The sequence below is a fragment of the Arvicanthis niloticus genome, chromosome 6 (assembly GCF_011762505.2).
Source record: "Arvicanthis niloticus isolate mArvNil1 chromosome 6, mArvNil1.pat.X, whole genome shotgun sequence".
Classification (NCBI taxonomy): Eukaryota; Metazoa; Chordata; class Mammalia; order Rodentia; family Muridae; genus Arvicanthis; species Arvicanthis niloticus.
The window spans coordinates 94531303-94551121 of NC_047663.1; the positions used below are offsets into that span (position 1 = coordinate 94531303).

The following is a 19819-nucleotide window of genomic DNA, read 5'->3' on the forward strand; positions in this document are numbered from 1 at the left end:
GTTACATACATGCTGACACACGCACACACACACAGATACAGACACATAGACACACACAAACACACATAAGCACACACACACAAACACACATAAGCGCGAGCGCACACACACACACACACACACACACACACACAATCCTGGAAAGTCCATAGAAAAATATGGTACTGTAGTCTGGACACCTGAGTTCTGCTATCTTCGTATTTGCATGTTAAACATTCCTGTCAGTAACTCTGGGAGGGGGGCAGTTGGGAAGAGGTCATAGGAATAGAGCCTTTATGGCTGGGATTAGTGTCCTCATGGAAGAGGCTTGGGGGAGTTCACTGGTGCTTTTCCTCATGGAAGATGCTATCTGTGAGGGCTGGAGTGAATCTACAATAATCTTGACCTTGGACTCTCCCGGCCCCTAAAACCATGAGCAATAAATTCCCATTGTTTATTAATGACCAAAGGCTGAGCCATTTTATAAGAAAGTCTACTTTTCTTGTCTTTTTCATTTATGATATTATGTATGAATGAATGGCTTCTTGCTGTGGAGAATAGTAAGAAGAATTCTTATTTTGGAAAGAACACAAGAGGGAAAAAAAAACAATCTGGCATGTTTTTAGAATGGAAGAGTGGACAGGCCGTAGCAGCATCAGAAAGAACCAGGAGAGTTTGTAAGAGATCCAAGGGCTGAGCGGCAGTGAGCAGGATATGAGCAGAATTACAGTAAAAATGATCAGCTAATGTTGGCTGTCCAAGGATCCGAGTTCAAATCCTCAGTACCCATATTAAGGTGACTGAGGCAGCTATGAGCTATTATCACAGTGATCCTATGACAAGATAGGAGATAGAGAGAGGAAATCCTCAGAAACTGGAGGGCTAGCTAGCCTGAGTACACAACCATAAACAAGATTGACCCAGTCTCAAACTAGGTGAAATATGAACACACGTGCACATGAGTAAAGAAATGGCCAAGTGTAGATAGAAACTTTTTCTTTTGATGGTTTTGTTTCTAAACTCATTAAACAGCGTGGAAGTCCAAACAATAACTCTATTACAACTTGATTTCCATTCTGTTAATGTTCTTAATCTGATGTCTTTAATTACAAATGGAGTGTTTCCTTTTTGCAGTATGTGAACTCATATAGAATATAGAAAGTCAATAATCTACTCCCATTCTCTAAAGTGGCTCCTAGAAGTGAGTAAGGTAAAGTTTTAAGTTTTGTTTTTCAAGTATGCACATATGCATGTTCGTGTGTGTGTTTCCCTCCACACCTTGTTTGAAACAGGGTCTCTTGCTAAGTACTGTGTATATGTGCTGCCGAAGCGAGCACGTGCTAAGTACTGTGTATACCAGGCTAGTTGCTCTATGATTCTTGTGCCTCTGCATTGAATGATAGGCAGGAAGTACTGAGCCTGGCTTTACCTGGGTTCTAGGATTCCAAACCCATATCCTCACACTTCTTCTGCAAGCACTTTACCCACTGAGCCATCTCTGCAGACCAGTTCATTGCTTTGGAAAGTGGGATGGTTGGTTGGCAGGATGGCTCAGTGAGTAAAGTGCCTTCTGCAAGGCCTGATTACTTGAATTCCATCTCTGCCACCTGAGTAGAAATAACTGAGTTCTGTGGCTGTCCTCTAACCTCTGCTCCTTAGCACACGCACACCTTACCACATGAAATAAATTAAGTGTAATAAAAATAAAAGTGAGATGGCATGTTAATCTAAGACTTGACTTTTTTTTGTGCAGATATCATGCCTATGTCATGATCGATGAATAGACCAATATTTAACCAACTTTGTTTATAACATCACATTATATTTTCCCGTGCTTTAAGTTGATTGCTTAATAAAACTGAACATATCAAAGGCTAAATACCAGTAGTAAATTTACCAGTGGCTTTACTGCTGAGGGGAGAGTGTAATGGATTTATGTAAACTCTGGCACTGGAAGAAGCTGCCTTTTTTTTTTTTTTTTTTCATTTTTCTCTTTCTTCCAACTTAATCAAAATTAAGAAAAGCCAATGAAATGATGTCTAATTATATTCTGCTATACACATAGACCAGAGCCTAGCATAACTGTCATCAGAGAGGACATTCAGCATTGTCATTCAGCAACTGATAGAAAGAGCTGCAGAGACCCACAGCCAAACATTAACCAGAGATTAGGAATCTTGAGGAAGAGGGGGAGGAAGGATTATAGGAGCCAGAGGGGTCAAGAATATCATAAAGACACAGCCCACAGAATCGACTAAACTGGACTCACAGAATCAACAATCACAGAGTCTGTGTGAGTTTGACCTAGGTCCTCTCTATGTTATGGTTGGGTAGCTTGGTGTTCTTGTGGGACTCCTAACAGTGGGAGTAGGGGTTGTCTCTGACTCTGTTGCCTGAGCTTGAAATCCTTTTCCTCCTCTTGGGTTGCCTGGTCCAGCCTTGATATACAGTTTGTTACTGCATCTTATCATGCCTTGGTTTGGTTGATATCCCTGGGGGTCCTCCTGTTTTCTGAAGAGAAATGGATCAGGGGGGACTGAGAGGAGTGGAGGGAGGGGAAAATGGTCAGGATGTAATGTATGACAGAGAAAAAAATGTAGCTTATCAAACCAATTGCTAAACATTGTCATACAAAACAGAAAGTGCAATGACATAGCCTAAATTGTCTGTGGTCTTAAGGTGATATACATATGTTTTCATATATATAGTTAATATGATAGGGACATATATATGTAAGCCATCATACCCAGAAGTCCATTTTTGTGACACCCCAAAGAGAGCTCCTTAACCTAGGATTTGAGGAGTCTGTAAATTTGGATGGGAAGAAAAATATTTCAACAAAAGAAACTAAGCCCCTTTGGCTGCAAGTTTGCCTTTGTTGGTCAGGAATGTAGGCCAGGGGCCACAGACAATTCTTCAGGGGTTGTCTGCAATAGAAGTCAGGTCTACACTATCCTGTTCTATTTGCTGCAGAGCTCATGAAATGTTTCCACTTGTCAGCACTTCAAAATTACAGTCCTTGCTTATTTGACTGGCTGCCAGACCTTGTTTATTTAATATGCTAAGGAGCGCCTTTCCCACTCTACAATCAATTTGCTTTTCAACGTAATAATAACTGCATTTCGGAATAATTGGTGAGCTTTGCCTTCCTACCTATATGTCTGCTTTGAGGAGGGGTTTTATTTGATTGCCAACCTGGCCAAGGGAAGGATGAAACCCGCAAAACCACTTGCATTCAGGTTAATTCTGAAGAGATGGATTTTCTACAAACTAGGAAGAAGCCTCGGGGCCCCAAGAGCATTACATAGTCTTCCAAAGTGAGACCTGTTAACTGAAATCAGCAGGAACTCCGATTTCCCTGGTGCTGTTTTGCTGAGTGGTCCCTTTCCCTGCTTTGTCTTTCCTTTTGCGGTGGGGTACAAGGGCCACTGGACTCTGGAGTTAGGCTACATTCTGTTCTGTCGCGATTCTCTTCACTCTGGGTACGTACTTCATAACCTTTCCTTCTGCATAGCTAGGTCATCACTAGCCAGTCACTGTGGAACACAGTGTCTAGAAATACTCCTGTCCACAACGCCAGCTTGCCTGGCCTGTGACATCAAGGGAAGGGCGTAGGATGACCCGTGATGGAGAAGTGTTCTGTGGTGCAGACATCATTTGAAGGTAGATGGAGGCTATGAATCCAGTCTCAAAGGTAAAGAAGCCAGAAACAACACTGGGGAAACGTTTTCTAAATATACCTGTCCTAAAATTTGCTAGAAATCTGATCAAATATTCTTGTCATTAGCAACAAAAAGCATGAAGTTGAAAAGTCTTCCAAAAGTGTCAACAGTAAAAGAGAGGTTTCAGTTCATCTTGCCAGAAAACAACCCAATTATTTTTATGATCTTTATATCTTTGTGAGGTTGTGACCAGTGGCCATCTGCCCTTCCTTGTCTCCTTCTAAGAATAGAGATTTCTCGTGGTTTTTAAAAATATACTTCCATCCAACATTTCTTTAATGAGAAGCCCATCTGATGACTTGGATTGGAATTCATAATCAGCCACTCATCTGAAGCAAAGCTCCCCCATCTCCCCTGAGCTTGCATCCTTAATTGTGCAACAAGGATAATTTCATGAGCTACCTCACAAGCCCATGGAGTGGAGACAGGGCAGAGCCTGTGGGGTAGCTCTCACCCCCCGGCACCAAGTGGCAAGGTCTAATGTATACAAGTCATTAATTAGTGTATCATCAGAGGTGGTCATGGAGTGCAATGGTTGAAGACAAAGCCTGCAGATATGAGAGAAAGCAATTTCCAGATGGAGGCTGGCAGCCATCCATGATTTTTACAGCTTCACACATACTCACGGAAAGCCTTCATAGAACCCTTGGTGACCCTCTGGTACTTATGTGGCTTTCTGTGACCCAGCAGTCTTGGCCACCTCCACCACTGTCTCCTTTTCTGTGTACCTGGCACATTCTTCTGCATAGCCTATCACTGTCTCCTGGCTCCTCTGTCCCAGCCCACTTGGTTTTCTCGAAAGGCTGAGGTTGGCTTGATTCTCCAGCCCTCTTTCTTTCTCCCTTCTTTCCTTCCTTTTTTCCCCATTAATCTTTTTGTGTTGTCTATGATTCTAAACTCTTTGGGAACTCAAATTTTAGATATATTTAGAGGCAACTGACAGAGGTTTCAATTTTTTTGAAAATGTTATCAAATAGGACATTACAACAAATCCCCCCCACACACACCCTACACACAACTATTACCCTTCATTATCATCGTTCCATCTAAAAATGCTATTTTCGTGTCTTGAAATAGAAAGGATATAGTCTTCAGATTGAAAGGACAGTCATTTAGATTGAATACATTTCAGTTTTGAAAGAACACAATGTTTTTCTCATTTTGTCATGAGCCAGTGGAAACTTTGGGCATCAGATCTCTGAAGAATTTTGGGGAAGGAGTATACTAACAATAGGGAGAGCACAATGAATGTTTACTGAGTACCAGTGCAGAGTCTGATGGGTTCTACCATTTACTAGGTATGTGACCTTGGGCAAGTTATTGAGCCTCTCTGAACTTGGTGTTTCAATCTGTGGAGACAAGGATGACATGACTTGCCTGCAGGGCTGCAGCTCTACACAATATGCCCTGTGTGCTAAGGATGCTTCCATAGTGCTCATCCTGGTTCTACAGTCAAGGGGCTCTAGTTCAAAGGCACCATCATCCCTCCTGCCTCCTCTCCTCCCCATGGATTGGACCAAAAGCCTGGGTAGGACTGAGGATACTTCTGGTTGTACAATGGAAGCTTAACCATGTTCTTGGATTTTCATAAGGTTTCTAATCCAGGGCTGCCTGGGTATAAGGACTACGTTGTGCTGGGTCACCCAGGAAAACTTGTTAAGGGCTGAAGATTCTTGGCCTCACAGGAGATTCTGGTATGATAAGTTTGTGCTGGCGCCCAAGTCTTGGGCTATCAAAACTGTTCTGTCTGATGCCTCTCATGGGTATCCGGGGCTGTTTACAGGAACTCCTGACCTTAGGTCAGATGTTCTTTGCCAAAATCATAATAATATCCAGTAGATCCTGCTCACTGTGATGTTTTATGAGACCTGGAGGATGTCTAAGAAAGACCCTGGAAGGAATCCTGTTGCTTCTACTCAGTGCTCCCTGCTCTCCACATTCCCCAGCTCAACAAGTGATACCCAGGTGGTTGGTTCTCTGCCAACATCCAGGTAATACTGGACATACTTTTCTCATCAGCCTTCCTATGCCATCCCATACCAAGCCCTCAAATCTGTCCCCTTCTTGCTACTTCCATCGCCATCAGCATGATTGACCATGGTCTAAACCACTGTTTCCGTTTGCAGCACTTTGGAGACCTCCTACTGCTCCCATATCCAGTTTGCTTTATATATTGGCCAGAGTGACCTCTTCCAAAATCCTTGCATACATATGATGTGTGTGTGTGTGTGTGTGTGTGTGTGTGTGTGTGTGTGTATGCCTGTATGTCTTTGTGTGTATGTGTGAATGGGTATGTGTGTAGATGCTCTTGAGGCCAGAAGAGAGTGAGCTCATCAGATCCCCTGCTGGAGTTATTAGGTGGTTCTGAGCTGCTCATGTGAGTCGGTGCTGGGAATCAAACTGTAGTCTTCTGTATGAGCAGCAACTGCTGAACATCTCTTTAGCCCTACAGCATTGTAGTATTCAGAGAGAGTCTTGGTGTGCTCCAACTCCTTCCATAGTGGCCAGAACAGTTAAGACAACATCTTGGGCAGAAGATGTAGCACCATTGGTGCCTGTCTGGTGTTCACAAAGCCCCAGGTTCTATCTCAAGCATAAATCAGACATGGTGGCACATGTCTATAGCATCAGCATTTGGGAAGTGAGGGCGGGAGGATCAGGAGTTCAAGGTCATCCTCAGCTACATAGCCAGGTTTTGGCCAGAAACCTGAGACCATGTGTCAAAGAATAAACCAAAACAGCAACAACCACCACCTAAACAGAAATTCAACCCCAAATACAAAATCCCCAAATTAAATTCTAAAGTATGGCCTCAAAGTCCCATCATGGCCAGGCTTCTGTCCATGTCTACAGTCTGTCTTACCCATGCCTGTTCTCATCCTAAACTCTGGGAGTTCAGCATCATTCCCTACTACAGGAGACCTTCCTGCTGCGTGGATCTCTCTCCTACCAAGATTACCAAAGTAACTACTCTAAACTGTACTGTTCAGCCTCCTGCCTGCATATTATTGCCCTGGAACCTCATGATATATGGATCCCTATTAGATAGTTGTCTCTCATCACTGATGTGTTTGTATTTCTTTTTGTGTTTTTTCAAATACCCGTTTACCTCAATAGAAGTAAGTTCCATGCTTAATTAATTTCCCCCACCATAGTTTCTCTCGGAAAATTCCTAGCCACAGTATCCATGTGGTAAATTCATATTGATTTACTGAATGCACGCTCATGCTCGGTTAAAGATGAGACCCACAGCCCTAGGAGGAAGGCAGGTTTCCTTCCACCTTTTCCTTCAGTTTAGCTGACTGATGGGCAAGAGCCTTGTTCCTAGGGATGATCAGCACCCACAATGCAGTAGGCTTGGAGAAAACCTAGCTTTAAATTTGAACATGGTTGGTCTGCTCTGACACTTCCATCAGCTGGAATTTTTCTTTCCCTCATATTGGGGATGAGCAGGATTTTACAATGACTTTGTCCTTCCTATCTTCTGACAGGGTGGTGACAGGGTGGTTTACAGTTTCCTGGAGAACATTTACAATGATTGCCAGTTGCCACCGGTGAGCAGAAAGGGCCAGGTGCAGTATATGGTGTTTTCTAACAGAGATCGACTCAGTCCTTGGCCCTATCACTGACATGTGTGACCTTGGGTAAGACTCTAACTGTATTGAGCTTTGGTATATTCATCTAGGAAGAGGTAGCAGTTACCACACACAACATCTCTGCCAGAATTATTGGGGGGTAATGTTATGGGAAACCCAATAGAATATCTATACAAAGTATGTACTCAATAACCAATGCTGAGTAGGCACATAGAGACCACGTTTAGTTTTAGTTCAGCAATCCAGCTTCTGGTACAGAACCAAGGACATAGTAGGCACTTTAAGAAGTTTTTGGTTAAATATTTAATACATGGCTAAAAGTATGTTACCTTAGTAATATTCTCTTCTTTGGGGAAAGATTCTGCTTTTAATTTTCCCCCTCCTCACCAAGGTCTCAAAGCAATTGTTTTCCTTGAAGGAATCTCAAAGGCTGAGTTGGAGGATCCACATACATTTGTGGGGGTGACTCTGTTCTAGGTCTGAGACCCTCATACTCACTTGCACTCATAATGGGTAGAAATTCCTCAGCCCCCATTTGAATGAGAAGAGAGCCCAATCAGTTGCTATTCGGTTCAGTGCTATATGGAGCACAACTGTTTCTTTGAAACTGACCTTCATTTATTTAGAGGGGAGAGTAGTTAGTTCAATAATGGCTTCCTAGTGCCTTTCAGCATTTTACAAGGTGGAAGAAAGATTTGGAGCAAGGCAAGTTTCCAGTGTTTTCTAAACAGCTCTCTAGTCTCAGCTGCTTGTTGGCTGCCTGGCATTTCCTACCGCCCCTCCTCACATCCCGTACTGAAATGTACACTCCTACACTCAAGAGTCCTACCACTTCATCAGACCTTGACCAGGCTGTTTTTCCTCTGCTGGGAACTGGTCTTCATTGTCATACCAGGCAGATGGAGATTACCTTGGACATCATACATGGTCCATGAGATAGAAATCCTTCTATATTCTAGTCCAGATTCTCTGTCGCTCCCAGGCTCGTTTCCAGGGGCCAAAGAAAGAGGTTCTTGTTTGATGACCATGCATCTCTGATCCTGAATAAGTGAGCACTGGTCCCTGGTGCTACTTAGTCTGAGGCCACAGGGGAAGGGTGGAGAGAGATGAGTGGGGTAGTACAGGTGGGGAGGGCTCCTGCTCCACAGGAGCTCTCACTGCAGGTGGCCCAACCCTGCTCCCAAAAATAAAAATAAGGGAGGAAGAAAAACAAATGGGGCTGCACAGCAGGGTCCTGTAGGGCCATGTCTATTTTCCCTCCTTCTAGAAGGAATCCCAACCCTTCTCTCCTATGGAGAAAACAAAGACAGCTATGGAAATCTCATGGCACCCAGGCACCTGAGAATCTAGCTGGATTGGAAGATACTCCTACCTACACTTGCCTGCTTGTCAAGCATAACCTTCTGCACATCTGCTTCTGCTTTCTCTGAGTAAAAAGTCCTTGATGGAAAATTTAGAATTTGAAATCATCTTCAGATGCCAAAGGGGAAAAAAAAAGCTCCTATTGCCTAACATACTACTTCTCACCAGATATGGCTACCTGGAAGAATCACAGCTTCATCTTGCCCTGGTGTTCTTAAACCATTAAGAAAGCAAGCATCAATTGTGTACCTTCTGACTGAGTTCTTGACTATTTTTCTGCAGTTGTTGAAAACCCACAGCTCACCTACATGGATCACCTCATCTGTTGGCTTCCATGGAAGAAGAATGCTCACTGGGACAACATATTGGAGGGCTCCCAGGTGATTGTGGTGTAGATTATCATAGTTTCCATTGGTAGGAAAGGAGAAGAAAGCTCTGAGAACACCATGGGCTGGGGACATGGATGACCTTTCACTACCATTGCATGGATAAGAAGGACCCCAGACACTAGGAGGACAGGGTCTCAACAGGCATGAGCAGAAAGCCAAGGAAGAACCTGAATGCAGGCTTGGAAACTTGAAGCATACAATACAGGGAGAATCCATGCCACCTCACACCACTGGTAGCTGGAAAAGATCCAAACTAGCAATATTTAAGGATACTGGGCTCTAAAGGGGGCTGATAGATGCTCTGACCGATGACTTTCAAAGTTTTGGTTGTGATCCACCCCTTCAGAGTCTCCTGGGCTCTGATTAAACATGTAGATTCTGGATCTGTCTGATTTACTTTATCAGAGCTTCTGTAAGTTTGACCCAGAGGACTATGTTACTATGAAGTTTCTTAGGTGCCCATTGTATTCAGTACATTTGTCCATACATGAGATCTGAAGCCCAGAGAGGCACAGCAACAATCCCAGGGTCACAAAGCTAACTGACGGCCTATTTCAAAGTAGAACTTAGTAGCCTGTACCACCTGAGTCTCTTCTTTCCAACCTGTTGGGAGCTTTTCATTTCCCTCGAATCTCAGAGCCAAGGATTGTGCCTATGATGATTTCTGAGGGTGACTGGGCTATTTTTCTTCTTAAATATGCTCTGGCCATAGCCCCTGTACATTGGCGGGTAAGTCTGGGAGAAAGTTAACAGGTGCTGGATTGGCAAGAGTAAACAGAGGAAACTCACTGCTACCTCCAGTAGAGTGGGTGGGGCTTGGTTTAGAGTACTCACACCTAATTTTGATTAACTACTTGCCGGAGTTCACACTCTACACTGTCTTCTCCTCACACCGCCACAACTCCTTGGAGTGAATACTAATGAGTCCCTTTTGTAGATGAAGAAACCGAGGCTCACATGGAAGCTGTGCTTACCTCAAGGTCATATGGCTGATAAGAGACCAAATCACACTTCCACGGAACCATGATCTTTGTGATGGTCTGGGACAGTTCAAGCTGTCACCCACTGTTAACAGAACAAGACTGCTAAAGGTCCCAAGACCTTGAGGATGCGAATCATTCTCTTCTGCAGTGGGATACAATCACTGCTGTGGCAGAATTTTAAGCTCTTTTTATCTAACATCATTGGAAAAGGTATTTCTGAATGGTAGTAGTCTGCCAGACTTCCTTAGGGAAAGTCACACAGACAGTATGTTGGATAGACTTTTTTTTCCCTTAAAAAAAAAAAGGAAACTCTTGGTAAATATTTACTTCCTTTTCATTCATCTTTTTCTCTCAGAAGCAGTGTGACTTTGGAGTCAGGGCTGCTGGAGGGATTTGGCCACCTCTGAGACCCTGCAGGTATGAGGGGTCTATGAGATCTGTGGTATTCAGCAGTGCCCCCTCTTCTGATAGCACCCCCTGAGCATAACCTTCCATTCATTTCCCTCTAGTTCCCATCAGGGATGGGAGAAGAAATCAAAGCAGATCAATGCACCAGAGAGGGGACAAGGATTTCCCAAGCCAGGTGAACAGGGTATCACCGCACCTTCCTCTCTGTTTACCATTTAGCCAGACCTTGTCCCCCGTCCCTCCGCCCCCGCCCCAGTAGGAATCAGGCAGCCGTTTGAACAATTCACTTATCAGGACCACCAAGCCAAATAAGATAGACACATTTGTGTGTGGGGGGGGGGAGAGGGGAGGCATAGAGTTCCATCTTGCCTGGGTTTGGTGTCTTATCGCTGAAGGTGAGGGTCAGCTATAATTAAATTCTGAACATTTCCTAAATTGTCAGAGTTGGGAGCATTTTGGGGGTGAAAACTGAAGAATGTTTCTCTTTGAAATCCCAAGCTTCAGAAACTTAAAGGCCCTTGGAAGCTGTGTGGCTGTAAGATGCTCCTATTATCTCGTAAGAATGACAGTGCAGAAAGGGGAGAGCCAGCAGGGAAGGAGGAGGGGGAGACCGCAGCCTCTGCAAGGCTGAGAAACGTGGTCCCTGCAAATATTGAATGAACACTGCCTCTCTCTGTAGGAGCCACCTCCCTGCTTCCCCAATGCCGCGTCTGCAGTAACTACAAACTATTTGGTATGCTGCATTAGTGACACTGCCTTCTCAGATACATCGTTACTACCGAAGTTGGAGCCCAGTGTCCTTTTTAGTTATTAAACTGAGGCCAGTGACTGAGTCATTCCACATCCCAGATTCTCCTCCTGTGCTTCTATTTCAAGTGCCTAGTATCTTAGCTTTTTTTTTTCTTCACCAACACCTGAGTTGGTTCTTCGCCAGTTCCCCAATCTGCAAAGCCCTTGCAGAACAAATAGCATTATCCAACCTCCAAACACACACTGATGGCATAAAAATAACCAAACCCACACAAAATCTTTAGGGTGAGATTATCAGGAAAAACAAGGTAGGAAAAGGTCTATCTCCCCTCTGCCAGTCCCCAACTTACCGAGTGGGAGAGCGATGAAGAAGGGGAGCCAACATAAGATGAACATTCCGACTACAATGCCCAAGGTTTTGCCTGCTTTCTTTTCCCTGGAGAACTTAAAAAGTTTGACAGCTATGGAACTCCTGGGGTTGTGGCCCTTGGCCTTGGTACTGCTGAGGGCGTCCTCAGGAAAGTTCTTGGAGTGGATCCTCAGGGTCAGCTCCTTGGAGTTGGACATTTCCTTCATGACTCCCGCCTCCAGATTCTTGGTGGTCCTCTTGGCCACGATGTAGACCCGGCAGTACATGACCAAGATGACCGGGAGAGGATGTAGAAGGAGCCCAGGGAGGAAAAGAGGGTGTAGAAGGGTTCTTCTGTGACCCTGCCTTCTTTGTCATCATTGGGTGCAGCTTCTTTCCATCCAAGGAGAGGTCCGATGGAGACGACCGTGGACAAGACCCACGCACTGAGAAGCTGAGAAGCGCCAGAGAGCCAAGATGGCCTTCCTGCGGGTGACCAGCGTGGGATACTGCAGAGAGTATCGCATCCCAATGTAGCGATCTATGGAGATGGCACATAGGCTCAGGATGGAGGCCGTGCAGCACAGGACATCTACCGCTGCCCAGATGTCACAGAAGATGCGCCCCAGCACCCAGTAGCCGAGTACTTCCAGGGTAGCGGAAGAGGGCAGGACTGTGAAACTCAACAGCAGGTCAGCAATGGCCAGGTTGACAATGAAGTAGTTGGTGGGCGTCCGCAGGTGCCGGTTGCAGGCCACCGACAGGATGACCAGGATGTTGCCCACGATGGCAAAGAGGATGAAGGCGCCCAGCACCAGGCCCACAGAGATGGCCCTGGTAACGTCCAGCTGGGGCAGTGTGGAGTTGCTCGAGGTCTGGTTGGGGCCAGTGAAGTTGGCATCTTTCAACTCTCCCCAGTGGGCAGGTGCTGATGTGTTGTGGCCGGTGTCCAAATCGGTATTCATTTTAAAGTCCGTCCTCCATAGCCAGGGAGGAGATTGGGCTCAGAAGGTCTGCGACCAAGGCTCCACAGCTGCCCTGAAACTTTGCTCCCTCTGTGGTCTTCTTTCCAGAGGCGTCCTCCTGGGGAGAAGTCATCTCCCCCCGGGCAGCCTAGCCTGGCAGCAAGTCGCCTGCCTGCACCCAGCGGCTCGCTCGCCGGTCAGAGGGAGGAGGAGGAGGAGAGAGGGGATGAGGAGGCCGCTCCAAGTTTAAGGGTCCATGTCAGGCGCGCCTGACCAGGCCGGCGCGGGAGCGCGGGGAGGAGCGGGCGCGGGGCCGGGGTGCCCGGCTGTGCCCAGCCCGCGGCGGGTCCGCGGCCCGCGGTGCCTTCTCCGCCCAGAGATCGATGGATTGCGAGGAGGGTCTGCTTTCAATGAGCCGCCTCTGGGCTGACTGCACGATGGTTACATCAGGCAAAGAAGCCCTGGGGGCACTGAACTAGGGGGCAATGCGGGTCCAGCCAAGGAGGGCAGCAGCTGAGCAGGGGAGTCTGGTGTGGGCATCCTAGTTCATACACCCCAGGGGGCCCGCTGGGATTATTTTCCCTCCTGTTCCCTCCTCTTCAGTTAAGAGGTATTGTGGGGATGCTTACCTCTAATGGGGGCTCCTGAAGTCAAGCCATGGGTTCAGAAGGATGTGAAACTTCTACAAAACTGGCTTCTACAAAAAAGAAGAAAATCCCTGAGTTAGGCAGGTGGCAGAGACTTGAGTCCCATCTGAGACCAGGCATATACTTTAGTTCCTCCATGCAGCCTCTTTGGCCTTGGTAAAACCTAGAAACGTCTGTTTGCACGTTTATTCATTTGTTCATTTATTCCTACACACATTCTTTCAATGGGTTGTCAGTGTCCACCTCCAGACAGTGGTTCTGTTTTAGGCACAGTTGGAGGGGCAGCCAGACTCCTGACCGGCAAGTGGGAGCTTACTAAACAAGCAAAACCGGAGGCATGACAGTTAGTGACAGGAGTTAAGGAGAAGATCAATTGAGGACAGAGAAATGCAACCAGGGTATGGAGGAATATGAATTGGATTTTTAAAAAATGACAGAGTGTGACGTAGCTCAGGTTACCTTCTAGCTCACGATATAGCATAAAGATAGCTTTTAATTCTTGATTTTCCTATGGCCACCTCAGGATTGTTGGAATGACAGGCATGTACCACCGTTGTCGGTTGATTTGATCCTGGATGGGACCCAGAGACTTTTGCATTCTAGGCAAACACAGACTCTACCAATTGAGCAGTATCTCCAGTCCGAACTTGACATTTTAAGCAGGGGCTTGGGGGTGTCACTAAAGAGATAGTTGAGGAAGGGAGGAAGGGAAAGGTGAGAGGGGAGCTAGTTGGCTCTCTGGGAGTAGAGAATGAGGGCAAACAGATGGCCAAATCTGGGGGAAGGGGCCTGGGGATCTTCTTGTCTGTTGTCTCTTTTCTGGTATTGCCTTGTGTTCACACTGAGGTGGGTAGTTATTAAAAGGACAAAAAAAAAAAAAAAAAAAAAAAAAAAAAAAAAGTAAAACCAGGAAAGAATTTTCTTGTTAGTTTTTTGTTTGGTTGGTTTTTTGGTTTTTTTTTGAAACAAGGTCTTCAGGTTGGTTTTGAACTCAAGATTTTCTGTCTCCCAACACTTAGATACTAGACCGTGTGCTAAGTTCACGTTGCCCTTTGCTCATGACTCAATGAGAGAACTAGTCTCGTTTTGATTTCTGTTTTGAGGATGGGACCTGGGTAATAAGGAAAGTTGATCCCTTTTTCCAAGTACATACACTTATTGAGGGGAGGAACTGTGAGTTGGAGTTGAACTCCATTATTGGGTTTCCCAGTTCCAGTGCTGAGTACCGAGCTGTAGAAGAGTTGTTGTTCGTACAGGAGCAAACTAGGGGACAGAGTGGATGTTATAGCTCAGGCTCTCTTTTAAATGGCTCATCTCGGGGGGTTGGGGGGCAAGTTACTGCTACTGGGAAAGGACCCACATTTGCCGGGCTCCTGCTGATAGTCAAATCTTTACTTATTTCCCTCCCCTCCCCCTCTTTCTTTTTTCTTTTTGACTTCGTCTTGCTGTTTAGCTCACACTGGCCTTGAGCTCACTATATAGACCAAGATTGCCCCAAACTCCAAAATCCTCTGGCCCCGCCTCCCCAGTGCTTGGATTACATAACACACTACACCCAGCTTGCTCGTTTTCTTTTATTCTTCTTTAACAGGTCTTTGAGAGAGGCATAACTGCTCTCAAATGAAAAAAAAAAAAAAACAGTGTATTAGAGAGTTAGTCATATGCTAGTGACATGAGGTAAGGGACAGGGCAGTGGCTGCTGAATTGTAAAGGAGACACCTGACACCCATTTCTTCTAGTCCACAAGTCACATCCCAGGCTTCTCATTTCTGCTCTTGATAATCACTATAGTTTGATTAAGGAGTGAGGAAGCAGAAGCCATGCAAGGCTTCAACTTCCTGTGCAAGGTCTTCAACCTAAAGTTGGGCTATTCAAGTCTTTTTATTTGTACTTTTTGGAGAAGATTAAGGTTTTTGATTGTCTTTTCTTTTTTAAAAATTTGTTGTGTTATTTTTTTGTGTGTGTGTGAGTACTTTAGCCACATGTACACCTGTGTGTTACATGTTATGCCTGCTGCCCGTGAAGGCTGGGAGATGGCATGGAGCTGGAGCTGGAGCTGGAGCTGGAGTTGAGATGGTTGTGAGCCACCATTTGGGTAGTGGGAATTGGACCCTAGTCCTCTGCAAGAGCAACAAATGCCCTTCACTGAGGAGCCAACTCTCCAGCCTTTGATTGCTTGTTTCAGAGATGTTAGCCCAGGCTGCCCCCCCAAATCATGATAATCTTCCTCTTGCTCCTGCCTCTTCAGTGTTGCTGTTACAAACATCTATCACCCACTATATGCTTAAGGTCTTAATCTCCTATGAAATGCACAAGATCTCCAGTTGCACAAAATATACAATTTAAAGGAGTTTCTCTGATATTCCAAACAAACAAACAAATAAATAAACAAACAAACAGTGATGAATGCTGACAGCTCTGAAAACAGTTCCCGCTTCCATTTCGATTATCTGACCTAAGCTGCTTTTAGAGATTTGAAAATAAGAGATGCCTACTTTAAGGTTTGTGGTAGTATGGTCTTGTAGGAGCTCCTGGTGCCTTAACTCATTAATTTTGCCATCATGGAGATGGTGCTAAGGCAAAGGGCACTGGGCAGCTCCACAGGTAGTCAGGCAGGCCATTGACTCCTTTTCTCTGGCCCACAGAAGGGGCTTCTTCTGATGTAGAAAAAAAGCCACTGACATGGCCACTGCTGACTTACACAGTGGAGTGTGGACCAGGACAGTGCCTGCCTGCAGCCATCTGCCAGAGATCTTAATGAGAAGGAGAGCCTGTCCTTGGTCTCACAGGCCCCTTGTTCTATTGTGAATGGAGATAGAGGCTGGTCCAGATGACCTTTTGAGATACCCTTGTGTGTTGACTGCATAGACTAGCCCCTAAATCCACTCTGCTGCTCTCCCTTTATTGCATCTTTCATGATGGATGTGGCAGTAGGAGAGCATCCCTGTTTCCTACACAAAGGGCTAGGAGGATGGAGCTTTCCTGGAGCTGTTTCCTCTCAGGGGTGATGTGTGGCAAGAAGAGAATACTGATGAACTGGGTAAAACCAATGGTTTGTACACATTCAGGGATGTGGGGACAGGAAGTGAGAGGCAGAAGGAAGAACAAGCTCCCAGTCCACATTTTGAGTTTGGTGGCCCATTTCTCACTTCCTTGGGTATTAATTAACAGCCAACAGCACATCACAGAATCTGAGGCTGTGTCTGCATAGTCACAGCCAGAGTCTGCAATGTGAAAGCCCGGTGTAATCCAATATTTATTTTTCTTATGAAGGCAAAGGGCCAAAAGGAAAGAAACACACACACACACACACACACACACACACACACACACACACACACATTTGCACACGTGGATCATAAAGAGCAAATCTAAAATTCAAAGTTGGCTTATCTTTATTACCAAAGAGAATAGTTTGAGAACTTGTATCTCCATTCAGGTGTCAGGATGTGGAAGAGCTTATTGAGGCTTTGAGGGGAGTCAAATATCCTTGCTGATTTCTGACATGCTGTCAGTTGCCAGCATCTTTCATACAGGCGAAACAAACATGTCCCACCACAAAGCAGATGAATAGCAGCCTTAATAGCAGAAAAGAGGCAGGGCCCCCACTAATCAAGTCCTGCTCATGGCTACTTCTTTGCTCTCCTCTGTCCCTAGCCTTACTGGAGATGCCTGTTTGCCCTTCTGGCTGGGTTTTGACCCATGGAATTGTTTAGGTGTCATGAGGATACAGGCAATATTTCATTTTCTTGATACTCCCTGAGGCAAAGCCAAGCACAGAGCTCTGACTCACTCGAGGCTCGGAGAAGAAGAATCTTTTCATTACCCATCTTATTACATTAGAAACCTCTGATGTTGCAAACTTCCATTTATGTGAGCCCTCTAGGAGAAGCTGACACTGAATCTGAACAGAGGGGAAACTGAGGCTAGCAGTAATTTACTGAGGACATTTATGGGGGATTATCTCTCTCCTGGAATTATACTATCTATCTATCTATCTATCTATCTATCTATCTATCTATCTATCCATCCATCTATTTATCTATCATTTATTTATCTTTCTGATTTACTCTGTCTAGATCTCTCCAGCTGCAATCCAAACAGATATTGTCTGGTGTATCTGTTTCATGAGAGGAATCATACTAAGTGCTGTGGGTTATCAGAGATCAAATCATATAAAAAATTATAGATCAGTTAACTAAACAATTGATAACTTAGCACTCACCATCCGCTGAGCATAAGGAATGAAGGAAAAATACCTTTTAGAGAGAACCTTCCATGTGCCAGACACTCCTCATAAAAGTCCACATGAGCACCTATGCCCATTTTACAAATGAGAAAACTGAGGCCCAGAGATATATCTGAATATGGCCAAGGCTATGAAGTGAGCAGTTGCCCTCGGTATTCATAGCATTATCATCTGCTTTGAAAGCTGCAGTGCAACCTTCTCCCTGCATCAGACTGAGATTGTTCAGCCAAAGGCTCCATGTTAGCCTGAAGGATATTACAGCAGAAACCAGAATGTGACCAGGGTTCTGAGTTAGCAGAGGTCAGGGAGGTGGGAAGGCAGAACCGTTTTCCCCAGAAGGTTCTGCAGAGGCACTCCTCAGGCCAGCCTGCTCTGCCTCAGGGGTCGGTATGCCCGGGAGTTGAGGGCTGGCTTGGATTTTGTTATAACCCCATTCCATCCTTTAAGAGCAACTACTGTGGCCTTGGGTAGGGGGAAGAAAGTATGAAGACCCAGAAGTCTGGCATCTCGATGACCTGGGTTTGTGCCCTACTTACCTAAATTATGATCTTGGGTAAATCACATAACCACTTTGGGCTCCCAGCTTCCTTACCAGTGAGACAAAGGCCAGCACTGATTCACAAGGCCACAGTGAAGGCTGTGATATTGTGTGAGAAGTGCCAAGTGCTGGATGATGCTAACATCTGTCAGCCAGGGGATTGCAAGGCATTTAGGAAGTACTCGGCATGGGGGCAAAATGCTCGACACTTTATACCTTATTTAATCCTGACAGCGATGTTAGGGGGATGCTGCTATTGTAGATATCTAATGGATAGGGAAACTGAGGGTCAGTGGTTACATGACCTGCCCAAGGCAAAGGACTAGCATAGATAGTCTGCAGGGCACCCATAAACGAGACTGAAGGGAAAAAGATGCTGATGGTGTTAGGAGTTTACTCTACAAGGCATCTGGGGACTGTGGGCCCCCAAAAGAGAATCTTTGTTCTTTCATACCTGTAGGTCAGAGGGCCAAATACTGTCCTGTCCTTTCTTCTAGCCAGGGGATCTGGCTGTTGCAGGCATACCTGCTACTTCTAAACACAGAGTACATGTCAGAGGCTTGCAAGAGTAAGGAATCTCCACTTCTTCTGTGCAGAACTGCTTTTGTCTATGATAAGTTTTGATGAGCTTAGGGTCCCCTAATCCAGCACATGCATCCAGTCTTGGTGAGCTGGGAGGGCTCTGTGGCAACCCTCAGCAGCAAGCAGTTGAAGATTAACTGCCAAGTCATCCAGGGGCTAAATTCACATCCCATGTTAGGGGAGAGTCTGGGAGTTCAGGGTGAAGGCCTGGGGGGGAGACTATGCATGTCATATGACAGTTCTTTTTGTAGGATTAAAGAAGGGGTCCATTTCCTTTTATGCCAGCTAGCTACTGTACTAGAAAACAATGCCAGAGTCACTCTAACAACATGTGTTATAGCTTATATCAAAGCTTACAGCAACAGGCTCCTTAGAGCTGCCTCTTCATTGCCCTGGCCTCTCTGGGCTCTGCCATCACAATCCAGAACCAGGAACTTCTAAAATGTCACAACAACAACAACTCCAAAATAAAACATTAGTCCACGACATGCAAACTATAACCTGTGGACTAAATTAACCTCTGTGCCTGTGTCTTATTTTATTTTTATAATAAAGTTTCATTGAAACCCAGTTATGTGCATTTTGTTTGTGTGGAGACTATGGCAGTTTTCCTAGTATAGTGACAAAGCCAAGTAGTTACAACATTTGGGTCATCTGGTCTATACAGCCTTAAGTATTTACCCTGTGAAACTTTGTAGAAAACCCTTACTCTAGTCTGACTTTCTTATTTTATGTGCGGGACACAAAGGCTCTGGAAGAAGATGGGGCTTGCCTGAGGCAGAGCCAGTGTCAGTAGCCAAGGGAACCGACTTCATGCTCACAACTCTGTTGCCACGGATATCATGTTTCTGCATCATGCCACGGGCTCTGAGTTTGAATCCCAGTCACTCAGCTGGGTGACCTCTGGACAAGCTATGTAAGTCATTTCCATCCCTTAACTCACTTGTGCATTAGAAATAGTACTTTCCATTCCTTGAGACAATATACACACACTAGGTGGTTTTCCAGATGAAAGGTTCTCTGATCTGTAATGTTTAGGCTGAAAGCTGGCTATACCCCCCAATAAAAGGCTACCTCTGCTATTACATTAATATTCTCTATAATTTTTTATTTATAATCTAAGTATGCATGTATATATATCATGATCATATATGCATCTGTGTACTTACCATTTATCTGTCAATGTGGTAGGTTATTTATCTACCACATGTGTATGTATCTACCATGTATGTATGCCACTATCTACCTATCATATATGTATGTATGCATGTGTCTATTTATCTGCTGCTTTGTCCTATGA

General features: G+C 45.1%; 1 pseudogene; it reads right to left on the minus strand.

Moving 5' to 3' along the window:
- Positions 1-11441: 11441 nt before the first annotated feature.
- Positions 11442-12636, minus strand: LOC143442547 (alpha-1B adrenergic receptor pseudogene; annotated as a pseudogene).
- Between the last annotated feature and the right edge of the window lie 7183 nt (positions 12637-19819).